The sequence below is a fragment of the Mobula birostris genome, chromosome 6 (assembly GCF_030028105.1).
Source record: "Mobula birostris isolate sMobBir1 chromosome 6, sMobBir1.hap1, whole genome shotgun sequence".
Lineage (NCBI taxonomy): Eukaryota > Metazoa > Chordata > Chondrichthyes > Myliobatiformes > Myliobatidae > Mobula > Mobula birostris.
The window spans coordinates 144,115,668-144,137,149 of record NC_092375.1 but is presented as its reverse complement, the minus strand read 5'-3'; the positions used below and the strand labels follow the sequence as shown (position 1 = coordinate 144,137,149).

Here is a 21,482-nt window from a genome sequence, read left to right as displayed (position 1 = left end):
TTGCCAATATGACAAGCTACAGAGTTACTACTCAGAGAAATTGATTTTAAAGTACTGGTATCCATTTTGAGAACAGTGTTAAGCACTTCTGATACGGCAGGCATGATTAATCTTTCACTGATTGTATCAGATTTTCCTCAGTTTGCTATCATTTTGGAAATGTTATAAGAAGCAATGAGATCACTATCAAGGTCATTTTTAGCTCTCTTGGCAAATGACACCAATGTGCAATGCTTTTCAAATGCTTCTTTCATCTTCTGGAACTGAGTAATACCACAATTAGCCTTTTCAGGATGTCTTTTACAGAAGTGTTCCTGCAATCTTGATGGTCTCATGGCTACATTAGATAGTTCAATATTACAAATAAGACACGTGGGACGTCACTGATCCAACGGGAACGGAATAAAGCCATACTCCAGGTATGTAACATTGTATTGACACACTTTCTGTAATTTCTGTTCCCTAGCAGGATTAGAATTGAAGGCTTCACTGCCTTCAGACTCAGAGATCGTGCTATATGTATTTATCCATCATTAACAGGGCTAAATTAAAATAAAAAATGAACACAAACTGGGAATGCGTATCAGATGTTGATGATGGCAGTGAGTTGACACGGACAGTCCATGTCTCGTATCTTAAGTTAGGGTGCTGCTTACTGCTCCTCCCCCCCCACAAGAACCTTGAATACACTCTGATGACTTATATTTCCCTAATGCCCTCTTAGGATACATAACCGCCTCCTTGGGTGGGGGGTAGTACTGCCCCCAATGAGAATCACTGGAATATAGTGCAGGGAAGTGTATGGCCATGCACAATGAATAAATGTGTTGCCTATTTTTATAAATGGGGAGAAAATTCAGAAATCAGAGGTGCAATGGGACAGGAGTCCTTGTGCAGGGTTAGCTTGCTGTCTGAGTCAGTGACAAGGAAGTCAAATGCAATGTTAGAATTGATTTTGAGAAGAGTAGAATATAATGCTGAGGCTTTATAAGGCTTTGGTCAGACTATGCTTTGAGTATCGTGAGCAGTTTTGGGCCCCTTATCTAAGAAAATATGTGCTGGCATTGGACAGGGTCTAGAGGAGGTTCATGACAATGATTCCAGGAATGAAAGGGTTAATGAATGAAGAGCTTTTGCTTGCTCTGGGCCTGCATGTGCTAGAGTTTAGAAGAATGGGGGCGGGGGGGGGGTGGTGTTCTCATTGAAATTGAATAGTGAAAGGCCTAGATAGAGTGGATGTGGAAAAGATGCTTCCTGTAACGCGGAAGTCTAGGACAGAGGATATAGCCTCAAAATAAAAGTACTTCTGGTTAAAACAGTGATGGAAGAATTTCTTCAGCCAGAAGATGGTGAATCTGTGGTATTCATTGCCACAGAAGGCTGTTGAGGCCAAGTTATTGGGTATATTTAAAGCTTAAGGGTGATAGGTTCTTGATTATTTATGGTGTGAAAGGTTATGGGGAGAAGGCAAAAGAACTGGGTTGAGAGGGATAATAAATCAGACATAATGAAATGATGGAGCAGACTTGATAGCCACATGGTCTAGTTCTGCTCCTATATCTTATGGTCTTATTTTTTGTTCTCATTTTGTTTAATGCAGATTTTAAAGTGTATAGTGAAGTTGAGAAGGAGAGATGATCAGAAAGCACATTCCAGAGCCAACTGGCTGAAGGCTCAGGAACTGTTGGTAGGTGAAGGAAATGGGATATGCCCAAAGGGCTAAAGTTGAAGGAGCTTGGAGAATTATAGGCCTTGGGGAGCTAACTTGAAATAGGTCAGTGTAGAAATTATGATTTTGCTGAATAAATTTATAATGTCAATCTTATTTCTATACGCAAAGTCAAAAGACAGTACCATGACAAGAAACTGCATGTTTAATGGAAGTATTAAGCAACAAAACTGAAAACTCACTGCTTTAATGATTCAGCTGGTCAGGCAGTATCAATGGAAAAGAGTAAAAAGTCGACATTTCAGGCTGAGAGCCTTCTTGAGGACCTAAAGAAATAGACGCTGCCTGACGTGCTGAGTTCCTTCTGCATTTTGTGTGTGTTGCTTTGGATTTCCAGCATCTGCAGACTTTGTCATGTTTGCATTAATGATTAGTTGTGTTCCCTTGAAACTCCATGATTATGAAAGTTAATAATGTTGATACTTTGTTCTGAAGACCAGTACAGAGGAACTTGGAGTACACTACAATTGTTGACAACATTCTCCAAAGTACTCTTCATCTCTGTAGACTTAAGAAAGGCCTCTGCATTAATATTACTTTCTTGCCTGACTTAAAACAAGCCCAGCTTTCTTGTAAGATGGTGCTTGTTAAGAAACAACTTCGAGATTAAGTGATGATAGCTGGTTCTTCACTTGCGAAGATCAGGAGGGAAGAAGCATCCTCAGGAGTGATAGCACTATCAATGGTGACTGTAGAGACCAATCATTACTCCCCTTCTCTGTGCTGCATAGGTTTACAGTGAGGATCGGTGTGCGTGGACTGATTCCACTTTTTAGCCTGGGGGACATTCCACAATAACACAGTTAACTGAGATGACTGGCAACTGCAAGGCTGTAGGCTGAGTATTGTATTATTCCTTCTTCTAGACAGACTGTCTGGCAAGGCTAATGAGTCCCATCTACCCGGGTTTGGATTCCTCCAGGAGATTGCTTATTGCTCCAGTTCCCCTTGCAATCTGAGCAAAATAAGAGCAGAAAAATTTCGTGAAAAATAAGGATGAAAGCAGGAAACCAGTACTGTGCACTGAGAACAAAGTGGGAGAGGATAATGGATCTTTTGGAGACAATTAAATTAATGGAAATTGAAGTTGAAGCCAACAATGACAGCAGGGAACAATAAACAGGAGTTATGTAATCAAGTTCATAGCTTCAGAGAAAGATCATTTCAAACAATTCTGGGCGATGTTCAATGCAATAACAAGATGATTCACACAAAGGCTAAAAGTTGAAATGGCAGATACATGTAGGCAAAGGGATCATATGTACAAATTTCATAACAAAAACATCTTTAATGAGCATGGTAGCCAAGATTTTTCAAGATGATGAATGATTTGTGCGTGATCAACATGATCCATAATATAATTTTTCTATTTGAGGCAAACAGTGCAGGACTCTCAATTAGAACATTTCCAGATAAATACACATACAATGTATATAGTGTATATAGGTTTGTGGCTTTCAGATTCTAGCTCTAGGGTTGGTTGGTCTAATTATAAATAGTACGAGTCAGAAGTGTTCTGATAAAGTGCATTAAAGACTGGTTATCACACTTAAATAGGTAAAACATAGAAGGATGCAGTCTTAATGGAGGGAAATTGAATTAGTGTAGATGAGTTTAAAGGTCAGCATGAACACGATGGGCTGAAAGGCCTATTTCTATGCCATATGATTCAGTGTAGAACTTAAAAGAATGAGAAGTGATCTTACTAAAACATATAAGATCCAAAGGCAAAGTAAGACTGATTTTGAGATATTTCCACTCATAAGCAATGAAAATATTTTTAAAATTATTGCAAAATATAATCAATATTTAAGTACAATATGCTTATTTTAAATTAAAAAACATAAATAAACAAACAACTTACTTTTTAAATACAATTACTCAGTATTACTGCCAGGGAGGAGGCGCAGAAGCCTAAAGATACACACTCAATATTCTAGGAACAGCATCTTCCCCTCTGCAATCAGATTTCTGAGCGGTGGGTAAAATTAGTGGAAGGAGCTGCATGATTCTACTGTGAAGCCATACACCAAGCTCCCACTGACAGGACTTATGTTCTCTGTATGAGAATTTATTATCTTGTCCATATCTTTAACAGGAGTAGCTTCTCAGATGACAGTTGAATTTCTGATCAACCAAATTTCATATCCTTAGAAATAACATATATGCATACCTACTGTACATGTCTCTTTCAAAGTAATCTAAACCTAGCATTTGCTGGATGTGAAACTATTGATTATATATGCAACAGGAATAAATGAAGTAGCAAACTGTTTTCTGTCCTATGCTTGAGTTCATTGACCATCTGAGATTCTCCAGAGAAAACAAACTAAAATTGTTCAGCCTCTCTTTGCAGCTGATACATCCCAGTGAAACTCTTCTCCAGCCTCTCCAAAGGCTCCACTTCCTTGTTGTAATGCAGTGAGTAAAATGTTCACAATACTCCAAGTGAGGCCTAACCAAAGGTTTATGCAGCTGCAACTTTACTGTCCAACTTTTATACTCGAAGGCCAGACTGATGAAGGCAAGTAGGTCATAGTACCACTTCTTTACTGCCCTATCTACTTGTGTTGCTACTTTTAGGGAGCTATGGGCTTGTATCTCATGCCACCAATAAGATCAATAGCTCTTTGCCTTAAGAATCTTTCTCACAATGTTTAAACTATTGGAGGAACACAAGCTCTGAGGTAGGTATCTGTACAGTTATAAGATTTGCTGCAATTTGCCTTAAGGTTCAAAGAGAATAATTGGGAATAGTGCAGCATAACTGAATGAATTAATTTAAACACACTACATAAATTGTCTGTGAAGTAACATGCACATTTACTTTCCCAGATCTAGACCTTGCTAATTACTCTATCACATCTCAATGACATAATGAATATAGTAGAATCGAATCTTTATTAATATTTATTATTTTACACTCATTTAGATTGTGCTCTGAAATCAGGATAATAGAATTGCAAATAAAAAGTAACCATTGCAAGACAGTAATGAGGGGCATAGACAAGGTGAGTGCACTCAGTCTTTTTCCCAGGGTTGGCGAATCAAGAATTAGGGTTTAAGGTGAGAGGGGAATGATTCAGTAGGAATTTAAGACGTAAACTTTGTTATGCAAATTGTGGCATGTATAATTTGTTGACAATTCTTTTGGAATTCTTTGAGGAAGCTGTTAAGTTTTGTAACTCCAGAAGCTAGTTGAAAGAAAATCACAGTAGCCCGGGATAACTTGTTTACTTAGTTTTCTTTTAGTGAGGTGTTCGCATATGATGTAGTGGCGTAATGACATATGCTATTCGTGTGCTTCTTACATATAACCCATAATGAATTATGTAGACAAACAAAGAATGCTTAATAAAACTATACTCACACACACAAATTTTTAATCAAAGGTTATTGAAATATTAAATACACTACACGCCTCCGTGCTCAGCTATAATCTCTGATTCAATACGGAATGCATCTCAACTCAAATACTATATGTAACACATTGTCTCTCCAGTCATCTTATGTATTTATGCACAGTATACTATATAATACAACTACCATATAATCACTGTGGAAGATTTCTTTCTTGTGTGGGATAACGTCTTTACTGACAAGGAGAGCTATCACTCTGCTTGGTAGGTGAGACCTGTGGCTGTGAAACAATCTCAGTTTCTGAGGCCTCCTCCATTGTGGTTGTGGGAGTTGACTGCAGGAAAAGCTTCTGACAGTTTTGGACAGCTTTCTTCTCTAATAATTGACTCTGTTCTCAACTGATTGATGTGTCATCTTCAGATGACATCAGGCACAATCTCCACTGTGTAGAGATAGTTCTGCCCTTAACCTTTCCAAGTATCCATTTTGGATCATCTCTGCACTCCCTTGCAAGGACTGCTTGTCCAGGAGTGAAACACCTAACCTCCTCAATTTCTCTCAGCGGTTTGTCCCCCCTACTCCTTCTAAGATTGGGTTTGAGGAGATCCAAGCATGAGCGCAAGAGCTCGCAGTGAACCCTTTAGAGGCTGATGTCCTCTGGAGATGACACATTGTCCAGAGTCTAAAGAATGCACTGCAAGCGGTGTCAGCAGAACACACTGCACTGAATCAGAAGCTCGCCAACTTCCTCTTTGCTTATCTCAATGCAGCACACTCTACAATTAACAGCTCACCAGCTACACTGTTCCTGGGTCATCCCTTGAGCTCATCCTTGGATCTCCTCAAACCCAATATCAGAAGGAGTATGCAGCTGGTATTCAAGTCCAGCAACCCAGGTCTGCACAAGAAAACCAAGTACGACTTGCGGAGGGCTATCTCAAGAGCAAAGGTACATTTCTGAATGAGGTTGGAGGTGGAATCCGATGCATGTCAACTCTGGCAGGGTTTGCAGGCCATTACTTCTTACAAATCAAAACCTAACCTCATGAATAGCAGTGATGCTTCACTCCCAGATGAACTCAACGACTTTTATGCACGCTTTGGAAGGGAGAATAAAACTACAGCTATGTGGATCCCTGTCTCAGAGGGTGATGTCAGGCTGTCTTTCAGGAGGGTGTTGCAAGGTGACAGGTCCCAATGAAGTACCTGGTAGGGCACTGAAAACTTATGCCAACTAACTGGCATCAGTGTTCAAAGACGTTTTCAATCTCTCATTGCTACAGTCAGAAATTCCCACCTACTTCAAAAGGGCAACTATTATACCAGTGCCCAAGAAGAACAGGGTGAGCTAACTTAATGATTATTATCCAGTAGCACTCACATCTGTGGCAATGAAATGCTTTGAGAGGTTGGTTATGGCCAGAATTAACTCCTGTCTCAGCAAGGAACTGGACCCACGACAAGTTCTACGGTGCATGCAAACTCATTGGCACTTCATGAGGCCTTGGATTTCCTGGACAATACATCTACATCAAGATGCTGTTTATTGACTACAGCTCAGTGTTTAACACAATCATTTCAATAGTTTTGTTTGAAAAGCTCCAGAACTTGAGCATCTGTATCTCCCTCTGCAACTGGTTCCTTGACATACTAACTAGAAGACCACAATCTGTGTGGATTGGAAGTAACACCTCCAACTCGCTGACAATCAACTTCAGGGATGAGTTCTTAGCCCACTGCTCTACTCTCTCTACACTCATGACTGTGTGGCTAGGTACAACACAAATGCCATCTATAAATTTGTTGATGATACAACTATTGTTGGCAGAATTTCAGATGATAACGAGAGTGCTTACAGGAGCAGGATATATCAGCTAGTTGAGTGGTGTCGCAGCAATAACCTGCACTCAATGTCAGTAAGGCCAAAGAACTGATAGTGGACTTCAGAACGGGTAAGACAAGGGAACACACACCAGTCCTCGGAGGGATCAGAAGTGGAAGGAGTGAGCAATTTCAAGTTCCTGGTGGCAATATCTCTGAGGATCTAATCTGAACATAACATATCGATGCAGCTGCAAGGGAAGCACGACAGTTTCTTCTGTCCTGAATGACACCTCATTAGGTGTTTGAGGAGATTTGGTATGTCACCAAAGACACTTGCGAATTTCTACAGGTGCACTGAGGAGAGCAGTCTAACTGGCTGCATCACCATCTGGTATGGGGGGGGGGAGCGGCTACTGCACAGGATCAAAATAAGCAGCAGAGAGTTGTAAACTTAGTCAGCTCCATCATGGGCACAAGCTTCCGTAGTATCCAGCACATCTTCAAGGAGCGATGCCTGAAAGGACCCCCATCACCCAGGACATGCCTACCATCAGGAAGGAGGTACAGAAGCCTAAAGGCACACACTCAACAATTCAGGAACAGTTTCTTCTCCTTTGCCATCAAATTTCTGAACGGACATTGAACCCTGTGGACACTACCTCACTACTTTTTTATTTCTCTTTTTGACTTACTTATTTAATAACTATTAGATATATATACACGCACACACACATATATAATAATAAAATGCAAATAAGTAAATAAATAAACACACACACACACACACACACACACACACACACACATAAAATCACACACTTACTGTAAATTACTTTTTCTCTAATATTATGTATTGCATTGTACTGTTGCCACAAAGACAACAAATTTCATGACGTATGTAGTGGGTGCGTGAAATGCACTGCCAGAGACGGTGGTGTAGGCGGATACAATAGGACCTTTTAAGAGACTCTTAGATAGGCATATGGAGCTTAGAAAAACAGAGGGCAATGTGGTAGGGAAATTCTAGGCAGTTTCTAGGGTAGGTTACATGGTTGGCACAACATTGTGGGCTGAAGGGCCTGTAATGTGCTGTAGATTTCTATGTTCTATATGCAGGTGATATTAAGCCTGATTCTGATTCTGACCTGTTGCATTTCGGTGTAAATTAAAACTAGAAAGTTGTGTTCAGTTGGCTGTTTGCATTACAAGGACCCAATTGTTATTATCAATATACTAACTATCGTTTTCAGCAATAAACAGGATAATTTTATTATAAGTAATGAGGAATGTTACAAAGTTGGACTGCTACAACGTCAGGGGATTCAAGCAAATCTGGAGGCTTCCTTGTCTTTCTGTCCTCTAGGTGTGCCTTGGTTGGGGTAGGGTTAGGGTGAATTGGAATTAATGTCAGGATAGAAGAGACACATTGTGAAAAAGCCAGAATTTTTCAGATTTCTCTCCATTTTCAACTGAATGTATCAGGTATCACCCATGGGGAAAGGAACAGAGTCAACATTTTAGCTGGATGACTATCCCTCAGAATCCTAACATTAACACAAGAGATTCTGCAGATATTGGAAACATAGTGCAACACACACAAAATGCTGGAGGAACTCAAGCAGGTCAAGGCAGAATCTATAGAGAAGAATGAACGTTTAATGTTTCGGACTAAGGTCAGTTCTGATGAAAGGTTTCAGCCCAAAACTTTGGCTGTTATTCCTCTCCAAATACTGCCTGTACTGCTGAGTTCCTCCAGCATTTTGTGAGTTGAACTACAACATTAATACATCTTCCTCTCTCTGTCTGACTGGCAATTTCTTGTTTTTAATTTGGATTTCCAGCATCTTCACTGTTCTGTATTATGATCCTGATTACCAATTACAGATGCCTTGGTGGAGGTGACCAGCTACTCCACAACTACAAAGATAAAGATTAGCTTCAAACAACAGGAATTCTGCAGATGCTGGAAATTCAAGCAACACACATCAAAGTTGCTGGTGAACGCAGCAGGCCAGGCAGCATCTCTGTAAAATGCGTTGTTTGCATCAATGACCAACACAGTCTGAGAATGTGCAAGGGGCAGCACACAAGTGTTCAATAGGTAGGTAGGTAGCAGCACACAAAATGCTGGAAGAACTCAGCAGGCCAGACAGCATCTATGGAAAAAAGTACAGTCGACATTTTGGGCTGAAACCCTTTGGCAGGACTGGAGAAAAAAAGCTGAGGAGTAGATTTGAAAGGTGGGGGGAGGTGAGAGAGAAACTTAAGGCAACAGGTGAAGCTTGGAGGGGGAGGGATGCAGCAAAGAGCTAGGAAGTTGATTGGTGAAAGAGACAGAAAGCCAAGGAAGAAAGAAGAAAGGTGATGGTGGGAGGGGGGAGGGGAGGAAGAGCATTAAAGGGAGGTGATGGCGGGCAAGGAGATAACATGAGAGACGGACAAGGGGATGGGAAATGGTGAGGGCTGGGGGGAGGTTGGAGGCATTACTAGAAGTTTGAGAAATCAATGTTCCTGCCATCAGGTTGGAGCCTACCCAAACAGAAGATAAGGTGTTGTTTCTCCAACCTAAGTGGGGCCACTTTCCATTCCGATATCTCCATCCATATCCAATGTTGGGATAAGGCCACACTGTACTTTTTTCCACAGAAACTTCCTGGCCGGCTGAGTTCCTCTAGCATTTTGTGTGCTGCTTGGATTTCCAGCATCTGCAGATTTTCTTTTGTTTGAGGTAGGTAGGTAGGTAGGTACACATAATGACAGAGAAATGTATATAATATACATCCTGAAATTCTTTTTCTTCACAAACATCCACAAAAACACAGGAGTATCCCAAAGAATGAATGACAGTTAAACATTAGAACCCAAAGCCTCCCAGCTCCCCCCTCCCTCACCACGCACAAGCAGCAGCAAAGCAACAACCCCCCACCCCCACCAACAAAAGCATTAGCACCTTCCACCGAGCACTCAAGCGTGCAGCAAGCATCAATAAGGGACACAGACTTGCAGTACCCCAAAGACTACTCGTTCACCCGGTAATTCGACATACCACAGGCTCTCTCTCTCCCTAATAAGAGAAAAAGAGGTGCTCCCGTTTCACAGCCAGAGGGGAGACATAACAAACAGCTCACTGATTTATGATGTTACATGTCTGTTGCATTGCTTTTTCCGAGCTCTGCGCCCAGAGAGTCGGCCCCAGAAAGGTGCAGATCTCTGGACCCACAGCCCACTGCAGCTAACCTGCTGCTCCCGATGTTCCGTGTTCTCCTGCTACGCATCAACCAATGTAGCATGCCGGGGAAACCAGAGTAAACCCATGCAGTCATACAAGAACATACAACTTCCTTACAGACGGTGGTGAGAATTGAATTCTGATCATTAGCACTGTAGATCATCGTGTTAGCAACTGTGTCACTGTGCCACTCAGGAGGGTAACCAGTAAAGCTCAGCTCATGAAGAGGGCAGAACAGTTAACAAAATACAAGCTCATTCCTTGATGCTCATTCCTAATTCACAATACATGTATATGTACTGCTTATGGCAAATAAAGTTGTCCTTGATACTTCACTGAACGGCTGGCTGTCCACCTCAGCATCGAGAGAGTGGAAAATGCTGAAGCAATCATAGTTCTTAAGGACATTATAGCATGTCTCCTGCGGCTACGTGAACAGTCATTTTCAACAACCAGCTTTTCCTTCATTTTATGGCTCCAAATAACCAAGGAAATTGCTTGGTTAAACGGGTTATAAAGCTTGCTAAACTCTGGCGCAGTTCTTTCCTGTCACACTGCCTGGATTCTCTATCTTGGCTTGAGCTCTGCAGTGAATACTTCAGTTAGAAGTGATTGAGAAGCTGACCTTCTAAATTCATCATATTATCTGAACCCTATGACTGTGACTTTCCAGTCTTGAGGAGCTAACTCTTCTTATCCTTTTTATTCATTGTTTGAAACCTGGATGGCTTCTGGGGCTGTCAAAGTGTTCAAAACAAGTGGAATGTTAAATTGTTTTCATGAGAGCTCGAATCATGATTAATAACAGATGCTTAATGAAATGCATTGAAAATATTAGAAAACTTGATAACCTTTTAAGCGATCTATATTTTTCAATTGGATTGTTGACAAAGCATTTTCAGATGAAGCATGGTCTCACATCTGCAGAAAACTCTTGTTCTACTAAGTAGCAGTGATTCCCTGCCCTCCTATATGTTTTTTGAGACATGGACAAACTACAGAAGGCATCTCAATGCACTGGAAAACCACTACTACCCAGTCTCTGCAAAATTTACCAAATTCTCTCCAAGGACCCAAAAGCTAATATTAGTGTACATTCCTAGAGTAACGTCCACGACATGAGGCCTTGGTTACATTTAGTTGACTGGTTTAGACAGGCCATATTGCTCACTCTCACCAGACTCATAAAACATATTCTATTCTGAACTCTGTCATGGAAAGAGATTACCAAGTAGTCAGAGGAAAAGACAGCTGCTGAAGGACTTACACAGATTGGGAAAATGGGCAAAGAAGTGGTCGATGAAATATAGTACAGGGAAGTGTATGGTAATGCACTTTGGTCGAAAGAGTAAAGACACAGACTATTATCTAAACCAGGAGAGAATCAGAAATCAGCGGTGCAAAGGGATTTAGGAGTTCTTGTGCAGGATTTCCTAAAAGTCCACCTGCAGGATGAGTCGGCAGTAAAGAAGGCAATATAATGTTAACAGTCATTTTGAGAGGAATAGAATATAAGAGCAAGGATGTGTTGCTGAAGCCTTATGTAGGGAATTTCTTCTTTTATGTTACTGCTAAGGCTAATAAAAATGGCTTCTTTGTTATGTTAACTGCTGAGAAAGTGCTTCTCTATAGCAGCTTGCTCGGATTATAATTACTGATAACGAGAATTGTATTCATTTGCTAACCAATTGGGATAGATGTTATTCTTTCTTGTGTACCTATAAGCTATTGTTTTTGTGGGTTTTGAGGAGAAGGCGGATGGGGACAGAGAGAGGAGATGTGATGCTGTAAACTGGGTGACAGAACGGACCCCGAGCGGGAGTCCGAGGCCCAGGGTTTTTTGGGAGGAGAACCAAAGAGGAAGGACGTGCTGGACGCGCTCTGGTTGACCGCTGTGGTTGGTCCCAGGCGGCGAGTCGAGGGGATCGGAGGAGAATGCATGGTGGAAAGAGTACCTGCTTCTGTAAGAGCTCCAACGATGCGTGCACAAACTGGTTAATAATAATGGCTCCTTTTTCTTTTTTTAAAAACAGTTAAACAGTTCTTATTTTGTTCCTTTACTATCTACATAGTCAAAGTAAGAGCTATAAAGTGTAATCATTTAATTGCATATGGTGTATAGTCTGTTATTTGGTGGGGTGGGGTACATCACACAGCATCCACACAAACTTGATTACCCAGTTTGGCGGGGCCAAAGGCTACTCCCCCTAGATGAAAGCGAGCTGAGTGAGCCTGAGGCTTACCAGGGGGCTACACTTATATGAGGCATTGGTCAGACTGCACTTGGAGTGTTGTTAGCAGTTTTGGACCCTTATCTAAAAGATGTGCTGCCATTGGAAAGGGTCCAGAGGAGGTTCACGAGAATGATTCCATGAATGAAAGGGTTAACATATGAGGAGTGTTTGATGGCTCTGGGCCTGTTCTCACTGGAGTTTAGAAGACTGAGAGGGGGGATGTTATTGAAACCTACACAAACTACACACCCATCTGTCACAGAGTACCTCCAGCCAAACTGTGTATGGGTCTGTCGTTTTCCATGTCTGCCTCATAAGCCACCACAGAACCACAAGGCCAAAGCAGAAGCATGTCATTCTCACTTACTAGGGACTGCCTAAAAAGAAAGTGGTTAAGTTACTGGACTAGCATAATAAGGTTTGAACTATTGACTGAATTCAAAACCCAACATGGCAAAAGGAAAATTAAATCCGAGTAACTGCATAAATATTAAAGAAATCCAGTATCAGTGACAATGACAATGAAACTACAGGAATGTTGATGAAAACCATCTGGATCACATGATAAACACAAGAGATCCAGCAGATGTTGGAAATGCAGAAAAACACATACGAAGTTGCTGGAAGAACTCAGCAGGTCAGGCAGCTTTTATGGTGGGAAATAAACAGTTGATGTTTTGGACCAAGACACTTCGTCCGAGGTCCCCATACCTAGCTATCCACACCTTTCATCCTCTCAGGAACATGCTGGCCCTGAGCTCTAACTAGCTGACTCCCACATGTCTCATATGGATATACCCTCAGATGGAGCTCCCAAATCTCTTTTGCCCCAAGATTCAGTCTTATCCTTATCAATATTTATATTAAAACTTATAAACTTAAGATCTTTGTTCTCAAACTGCTCTCCTACTGGAACATTGGTTACCTGGCGAAGCCTTTTCGTTCCAATCCTTTGCCATAAAGCATCTGTATTCCTTTTTACCAAACCTGTTCTGTTATCTGCAAGGATCTGTGTACACATTAATTCCATGATCCCTCTGTGGTTCGACACCACTTAATATTTTTCTGCCCATTTTCCTGTGGGCTGCAGCTTTCCTCCTCATTGTCAACCACCAATTCTTGCAATATCTGGAAACTTGTTGATCGTACCCTCTACATTTAAATCTAAATAGTTAATATACACTACATGAGATTGAGTAGTGAGGCCTCTGAGATCTGAGTCAAAAAACCAACAAACAACAGTTTATGCTTCAATCTGTCCAAACAATGGGTGGGACATGGTCGTGTAGCGGCTAGTTTAATGCTTTATAGTGCCAGCAATTAGGGTTGAGTTCCTGCCACTGTCTGTAAGGAGTTTGTACGTTCTCCCTTTGATGGCTTGGGTTTCCTCTGGGTGTCCCAGTTTCCTCCCACATTCCAAACACGTATGAGTTAGAGTTAGTTAAGTTGTGGGCACGCTTATGTTGGCTGCAGAAGCATGGCAACACTTACTTGCACATCCTTGGACTGCCTTGGTTGTTAATGCAAATGACGCAATTCACTGCATGCTTTAATGTTTTGATGTACATTAACTAATAAAGCTGATCGCCAAACAGTATTTGATGGATGTTTTCACTACATGTGGAATTATCTCTTCCAGCAAACTAGACTGACAAACAACCAATGCACAGAAGAAGACAAGCTGTGCAAATTAAAAAAAAAATACTTAATACTGAGAACATGAGTTGTAGAGTCCTTCAAAGTGAGGTGTGGAGTCAGTTCACTGTTGAGGTGCATGAAGTTATCCACGCTGGTTCAGGAGCCTGATGGCTGAAGGGTAATAACTGTTCCTGAATCTGTTGGTGTGGGACCTAAGGCACCTGCACTTCTTGACAAATGGTAGCTGTGAGAAGAGAGCATGGCCTGGATGGTGGATTCTGATGGACGGTAGCTCTTTAATTTTGTCCGGGGCTCAGCTCTTCTCTATGTCATGAGGTTGTGGGCTCAGACCCTGCTTCTCTCCGGAACACAATCCAAGTTATTATCTCCATAACAAAAAGTGATGGAGCAGCAGAGATGCCAGCATTTGGAGGAGGCAGTAGAGATATGTGCACTTCAGAAGAGCCTTTCTCTTGAAATATAGCATATTAGGAACGTAAGAAGGAACGGGCATGCACTTCGGCACAAACTATGTGAAGGGCATTGAGGGCAGCCATGAACCAGGAGCAGGAAAACATCTTTACAACATTAAGAAACATTCCTGCTTCTAGCCTAGTCACTGGTTCTGGGTTTTATCCCTCTGTCTGGCAGAGTTGTTCCATTTGTCAGTAACCACTGATGCAGAGAAGCATATCCAGCTTTATCCATTATAATACACAGGATTGTGAAATGGCAATTTATCATCTTGGCTAGAACTGAATGAGGTCAAATCACGACTGCAACCAAAAGGGCCTGTATGCCAGCTAGTCTGAACAGGATCTGTCAAAATGTATTCAACACCGAGAGATTTGGAACCTTAGCAGTACTGGTTTTAACCATTTACAAACACAAGCACAGAACCTCCTGAGTTTGCTGTCAAGTAATTCCTTTGATATTCTGCATTGAAATTGGACAGAAGCTTTTCAGTATACTTTGAAATCGTTTTAATTTAAGCAAATTAAGGCTATGCTTATCACAGTCCTGATGAAGGGTCTTGGCCTGAAACTCAATTATTTACTCTTTTCCACAGATGCTACCTGGCCTACTGAGTTCCTCCTGCATTTTGTGGGCATTGCTTGCTTACTCCCCTAAAGCTTTCACCAGTTGTTTCAAATTTCAAAACCATTTATCGAGTGTTTACAATTATTCAGAATTAAGAGTATTCCAAACATTGTTTTTTTTTAAACGACATGTTATTTTAATCCAGATAACTAAATGAAAGTATAGACTTTGGACTTGAAAATCTAGATTCCATGCTGGTTAACTTGACTAACCCAATAAAAGGGGAATTGCAGTATATGAAAACATGCAGAGGCAACAGAGGTCAATGGCAGGAATGTAGTTCTGAGAATGAGGAATAAATTCAATCACAATACAGCTGTTAATGTGATTCTGTAGAAATCCTACAAGCTGCAGCATTAGCTGAACTCATTGCACCCTTCTCACTTAATGACCTCTACTATTCAGCATCCACCCTTTAATTCATATATTTTACTCAGTCGTCACTCTTCCAGCTGTCTGCCTGACTCTCTGGCAGACTTGCATTGCTAGTTGTCACTCTCAGTCATACTCAAGGACTCTGCTAGTTCACCCATACCTCACAGCAACTTCAGTTCAGTACATGACACATGGACCAACCAGCCCCACTCTCCAGAGACAACTCAAGTATAGGCAATTTCTAAAAACATGTAAAAATTACACTAATATCTAGCAGAAATAATCCAGTAACTGACCTGCAGGTTCTTCCTGATCATCGTCAAACAGCAAAGGTGTTTCTTTTCCACATATGGCATGACCAGCTAGCCATAGTTCTAACTCCATAATCAAGTTCGCAGATGATACCACGGTGGTTAACCCTTAACACCCAGAAGACCAAGGAGATCATTGTGGGCTTCAAGCATGTTAGGAGCCACACTCACGTCCCCATCTACATCAACGGAACTGTAGTGGAGTGTGTGTCAAGCTTCAAATTCCTTGATTCCGAGGATCTCACCTGGTCCCTGAACTCCTCTATCCTGATCAAAAAGACGCAACAGTGCCTTTATTTCCTGCTGGGCATCAAGAAAGCTCACCTCTGTCCCAGGATACTGACGGACATTTACCGCTGTACCATTGAGAGCATACTCACCAACTGCATCTCAGTGTGGTATGGCAATTGTCCCCTATCAGACCACAAAGCACTCCAGCGTGTGGTGAAAACTGCCCAGTGGATTATCGGCACCCAATTGCCCACCATTGAGAACATCTACCATAAATGCTGCCTGGGCAGGACGAAAAGCATTATCAAGGATGTATCTCACCCTAACCATGGACTTTTTACTCTCCTCCCATCCGGTAGGCACTACAAGAGTCTCCACTCCTGCACCAGCAGGCACAGGAAGAGCTTCTTCCCTGAGGCTGTGACCCTGCTGAACCTCACATCACAGCGCTAAGCAGTATTGCACCCATATTGTACTGTCTCGGTACTTTTATATTTGTGTGCTGTAGCACTTACTTTTTATTCACAGTTAATTGTAAATAACACTATTCTTTGCATTTCTGGTTAGATGCTAACTGCATTTCATTGGCTTTGTACCTGTATTCGGCACAATGACAATAAAGTTGAATCTAATCTAATCTAATTGTTGTTACTTTAAATTGCGCATCACCTTCTCTCTGGTCGGGAATGCTGCCACAGTTCCGCGGATGTGCAGCTCCTCAGCCATTTTAACTGTAACACAAAGCACAGGCTCACAGAAAGCTTCCATCCCACTCTCAAAAGGCCTTCTTGTGCGATGAAGAGGAACTCTTGATCTCTCAATCTAGTTCTTTGTGGCTCTGACACCTTATTTGTCTACCTTGCAGTGCACTTTCTTTGTAACTTTAACATGATATTGTGCATACTGTTATTGTCCTTTCCTTTGCATTGGTGGTGGTGGTGGCGGTGGCATCCGTTAGTCTCGCGAGACCATGGATCTGCGCCTGGAAAGTCTTGCTTCAGTCTGTGTTGGAGCAGCGTCTGTTGTAGCTGTAGAGGCCCACATGGGAGTGACAGTCTCGGCTGCAGCGACTGCACTTGAAGGCACTGTCCTCCAGCGTCGTCTTGGTACTGTTTTTCCGACGAGTGCGCTTTTCTTCAGCAGCAAGCCTCAGCTTCTCCTCTCCTCTTTTTAGACCTCTGTGTAGTTCCAGCCTCCAGTGAGAGCGATCACTTGCGATGTCCTCCCACCTCTCAACGTTCATTTTCAGTGACGTCATGTCTCTCTTGCAAACGTCTTTGAAATGAAGATGGGGCCGCCCTTGTGCTCTCTTGCCGGAGGCTAGCTCCCTGTACAGCAGGTCTTTGGGGATCCTCCCGTCTGCCATGCGCTGTATGTGGCCCAGCCAGCGGAGACGGCATTGTTTTAGCAGGGTGAAGAGGCTGGGTATCTGGGCGCGGGCCAGGACCTCATTGTTGGTGACTCGGTCAGTCCACGTGATGTCCAGGATGCGTCTCAGGCTGCGAAGGTGGAAGGCGATGAAATACCGCTCTTGTCTGTCATAGAGGCTCCAGGTCTCGTTGCCGTAAAGCAGTGTGCTGAGGACGCAGGCCCTGTAGACTGCAACTTTGTTGTGCGTCGTCAGCTTTCTGTTCTCCCAGACTCTCTTTGTCAGCCTGGGAAATGTTGAGGCTGCTTGTCCGATCCGTCTATTGATCTCGGGGTCTAGCGAGAGGCTGTCCGTGATGGTGGAGCCAAAGTATGTAAACTCATGAACTACCTCCAGCTGGTAGTTGTTGATGGTAATGGCAGGGAGGTGCTCAACGCCTTGGCCCAACACGTTGGTTTTCTTCAGGCTGATGGTCAAGCTGAAGTCCTGGCAGGCTCTTGAGAAGCTGTCCATGAGGCATTGCAGTTGCTCTTCAGAGTGTGTTGCCAGTGCCACATCGTCTGCAAACAACATGTCCCTGATGAGTACTTCACGAACCTTGGTTTTTGCCCTCAGCCGGGACAGACTGAACAGCCTCCCGTCTGATCTGGTGTGGAGGTAGACACCATCAGTTGATGTTCCAAAGGTGTGCTTCAGCATGACTGCGAAGAAGATGCCAAACAGAAGATGTGAGCTGAGACGGCCTGTTCAAAATCCTCGCCAGAATTGGTTGTACCCCGAGGCTCCTCAGGATAGTTCAGTCATTCCACACAGACATGAAGGGCATCGTTCAGTTCGACGGCTCTTCTTCGGAGGCCTTCAACATCCGCAGCGGTGCGAAGCAGGGCTGTGTGCTTGCCCCTACCCTTTGCATTATGTTGATGTATTTATGTTGTGGGTTCAGAAGGATCTGTATGGATTGCCTGCAAAACAAGCTTATCATTGTATGCCAGTATATGCTACAATAACAAACCAATTACCCCAAAAATGGTGCCTATACATCAATCATTAAAAATGTGCTAATGCTCCTTGGATCTAACTTCAAAATCTCAGCTTTGCTTAGCTTAAGTAAAATAGTCAGCATGTAGTCTAATTTAGATTGATTAATTGATTATGACTAGTTGATTACAAACAGCTGATTGAAAAAGATTTCTCATTGTAAGGTTGCTATTGATCTTTGACTTAGTCGTATTTCAAAATCGATTCAAATTCCAGGCAGGCTGTAAAATCAAGCAGTCCAGCACCTAGAAATAAAAGTAATACAATTAGGGAATGATTGATTTGATGATTGCTACCAGATGAGTGAAACATAGAAACATAGAAAACCTACAGCACAATACAGGCCCTTCAGCCCACAATGCTGTGCCAAACATGTACTTACTTTGGAAATTACCTAGTGTTATCCATAGCCCTCTATTCTTCTAAGTTCCAGGACCCTATTGTATCTGCCTCCACCACCATTGTCAGCAGCCCATTCCACACACTCACCACACTCTGCGTAAAAAACGTACCCCTGACATCTCCTCTTTACCTACTTCCAAGCACCTTAAAACTGTGCCCTCTCATATTAGCCATTTCAGCACTGGGAAAAAGCCTCTGACTATCCACATGATCAATGCCTTTCATCATTTTATACACCTCTATCAGGTCACCTCTCATCCTCTATCGCTCCAAGGATAAAAGACCAAGTTCACTCAACCTATTCTCATAAGGCATGCTCCCCAATCCAGGCAACATCCTTGTAAATCTCCTCTGCACCCTTCCTATATTTCCACATCCTTCTTGTAGTGAGGCGACCAGAATAGAGCACAGTGCTCCAAGTGAGGTCTGACCAGGGTCCTATATAGCTGTAACATTACCTCTCGGCTCTTGAGCTCAATCCCACGGTTAATGAAGGCCAGTGCAGCGTATGCCTTTTTATCCACCCAGTCAACCTGTGCAGCAGCTTTGAGTTTCCTATGGACTCGGACCCCAAGGTCCCTTTGATCCTCCATACTGCTAAGAGTCTTACCATTAATACCATATTCTGCCATCATATTTGACCTACCAAAATGAACCACCTCACAATTAACACACACAAAAAATGCTGGTGAATGCAGCAGGCCAGGCAGCATCTATAGGAAGAGGTACAGTCGACGTTTTGGGCCGAGACCCTTCATCCCGACGAAGGGTCTTGGCCTGAAATATCGACTGTACCTCTTCCTATAGATGCTGTCTGGCCTGCTGCGTCCACCAGCATTTTTTGTGTGTGTTGCTTGGATTTCTAGCATCTGCAGAATTCCTTGTGTTTGCACCTCACACTTATCTGGGTTGAACTCCATCTGCCACTTCTCAGCCCAGTTTTGCATCCTATCAATGTCCCGCTGTAACCTCTGACAGTCCTTCTCACTATCCACAACACCCCCAACCTCTGTGATATCAGCAAACTTACTAACCCATCCCTCCACTTCCTCATCCAGGTCATTTATAAAAATCACGAAGAGTAGGGATCCCAGAACAGATCCCTGAGGCACACCACTGGTCATGGACCTCCATGCAGAATATGACCCATTTACAACCACTCTTTGCCTTCTGTGGGCAAGCCAGTTCTGGATCCACAAAGCAAGGTCCCCTTGGATCCCATGCCTTCTTACTTTCTCAGTAAGCCTTGCATGGGGCACCTTATCAAATGCCTTGCTGAAATCCATATACACTACATCTCCTATTCTACCTTCATCAATGTGTTTAGTCACATCCTCAGAAAATTCAATCAGACTCGTAAGGCACAACCTGCCTTTCACAAAGCCATGTTGACTATTCCTAATCATATTATGCCTCTCCAAATGTTCATAAATCTTGTCTCTCAGGATCTTCTCCATCAACTTACCAACCACTGAAGTAAGACTTACTGGTTTATAATTTCCTGGGCTATCTCTACTTGCTTTCTGGAATAAGGGAACAATATCAACAGCCCTCGAATCCTTTGGAACCTTTCCCGTCCCCATTGATGATGCAAAGATTATTAGATTATTGCCGGAGGATTAGCAGTCTCCTCCTTCGCCTCCCACAGTAGCCTGGGGTATATCTCGTCCGGTCCTGGTGACTTATCCAACTTAATGCTTTTGAAAAGCTCCAGCACATCCTCTTCCTTAACGTCTACATGCTCAAACTTTTCAGTCCACTGTAAGTCATCCGACAATCGCCAAGATCCTTTTCCGTAGTGAATACTGAAGCAAAGTATTAATTAGTACCTCCACTACCTCCCCTGGTTCCATACTCATTTTTCCACTGTCACACTTGATTAGTCCTATTCTCTCACATCTTATCCTCTTGCTCTTCACATACTTGTAGAATGCCTTGGGGTTTTCCTTAATCCTGCTCACTAAGGCCTTCTCACGGCCCCTTCTGGCTCTCCTAATTTCATTCTTCAGCTCCTTCCTGCTAGCCTTATAATTCTCTAGATCTCTATCATCACCTTGTTTTTTGAACCTTTCGTAAGCTTTTCTTTTCTTCTTGACTAGATTTTCAACAGTCTTTGTACACCATAGTTCCTGTACCCTACCATCCTTTCCCTGTCTCATTGGAACATATCTATGCAGAAAGCCATGCAAATACCCCCTGAATATTTGCCATATTTCTGCCGTACATTTCCCTGAGAACATCTGCTCCCAATTTATGCTTCCAAGTTCCTGCCTCATAGCTTCATATTTCCCCTTAGTCCAATTAACCGTTTTCTTAACTTGTCTGCTCAACGTATTGAATAGTTAATGCTATAAATTGCAACACTAAGGAGTTAAGTGCAAAGTATAGGACATAAGTACTGAAAGGAGTTGGAGATGTCCAGGTACAATGAACACCAATGGCCAGAGGTGTAAATGCTTATGAGCTGACAATCACAAGGAGGAACAGAAAAGAATAATTGTCATAGTTGTGAGGCAAAAGAAAGAAAATATTGGCATGGATAGTGGTGTGGTGAGACATGATGGATTGTAAAAATGCACTTATCTTCATTACAAAACAAAGCCTAAACAAAGTTGAAAATATAAATGTGCATAAACAATTG

At 42.4% G+C, this 21,482-nt stretch overlaps 1 protein-coding gene across 1 annotated transcript in view; it reads right to left on the bottom strand.

Moving 5' to 3' along the window:
- Window positions 1–10,315, bottom strand: part of LOC140199427 (melanophilin-like) — a 192,536-nt gene extending 182,221 nt beyond the window's left edge. The window contains exon 1 of the mRNA XM_072261507.1: window positions 10,260–10,315. The gene's annotated coding sequence lies outside the window, so the exon portion shown is untranslated. The remainder of the gene's footprint in view (window positions 1–10,259) is intronic.
- Between the last annotated feature and the right edge of the window lie 11,167 nt (window positions 10,316–21,482).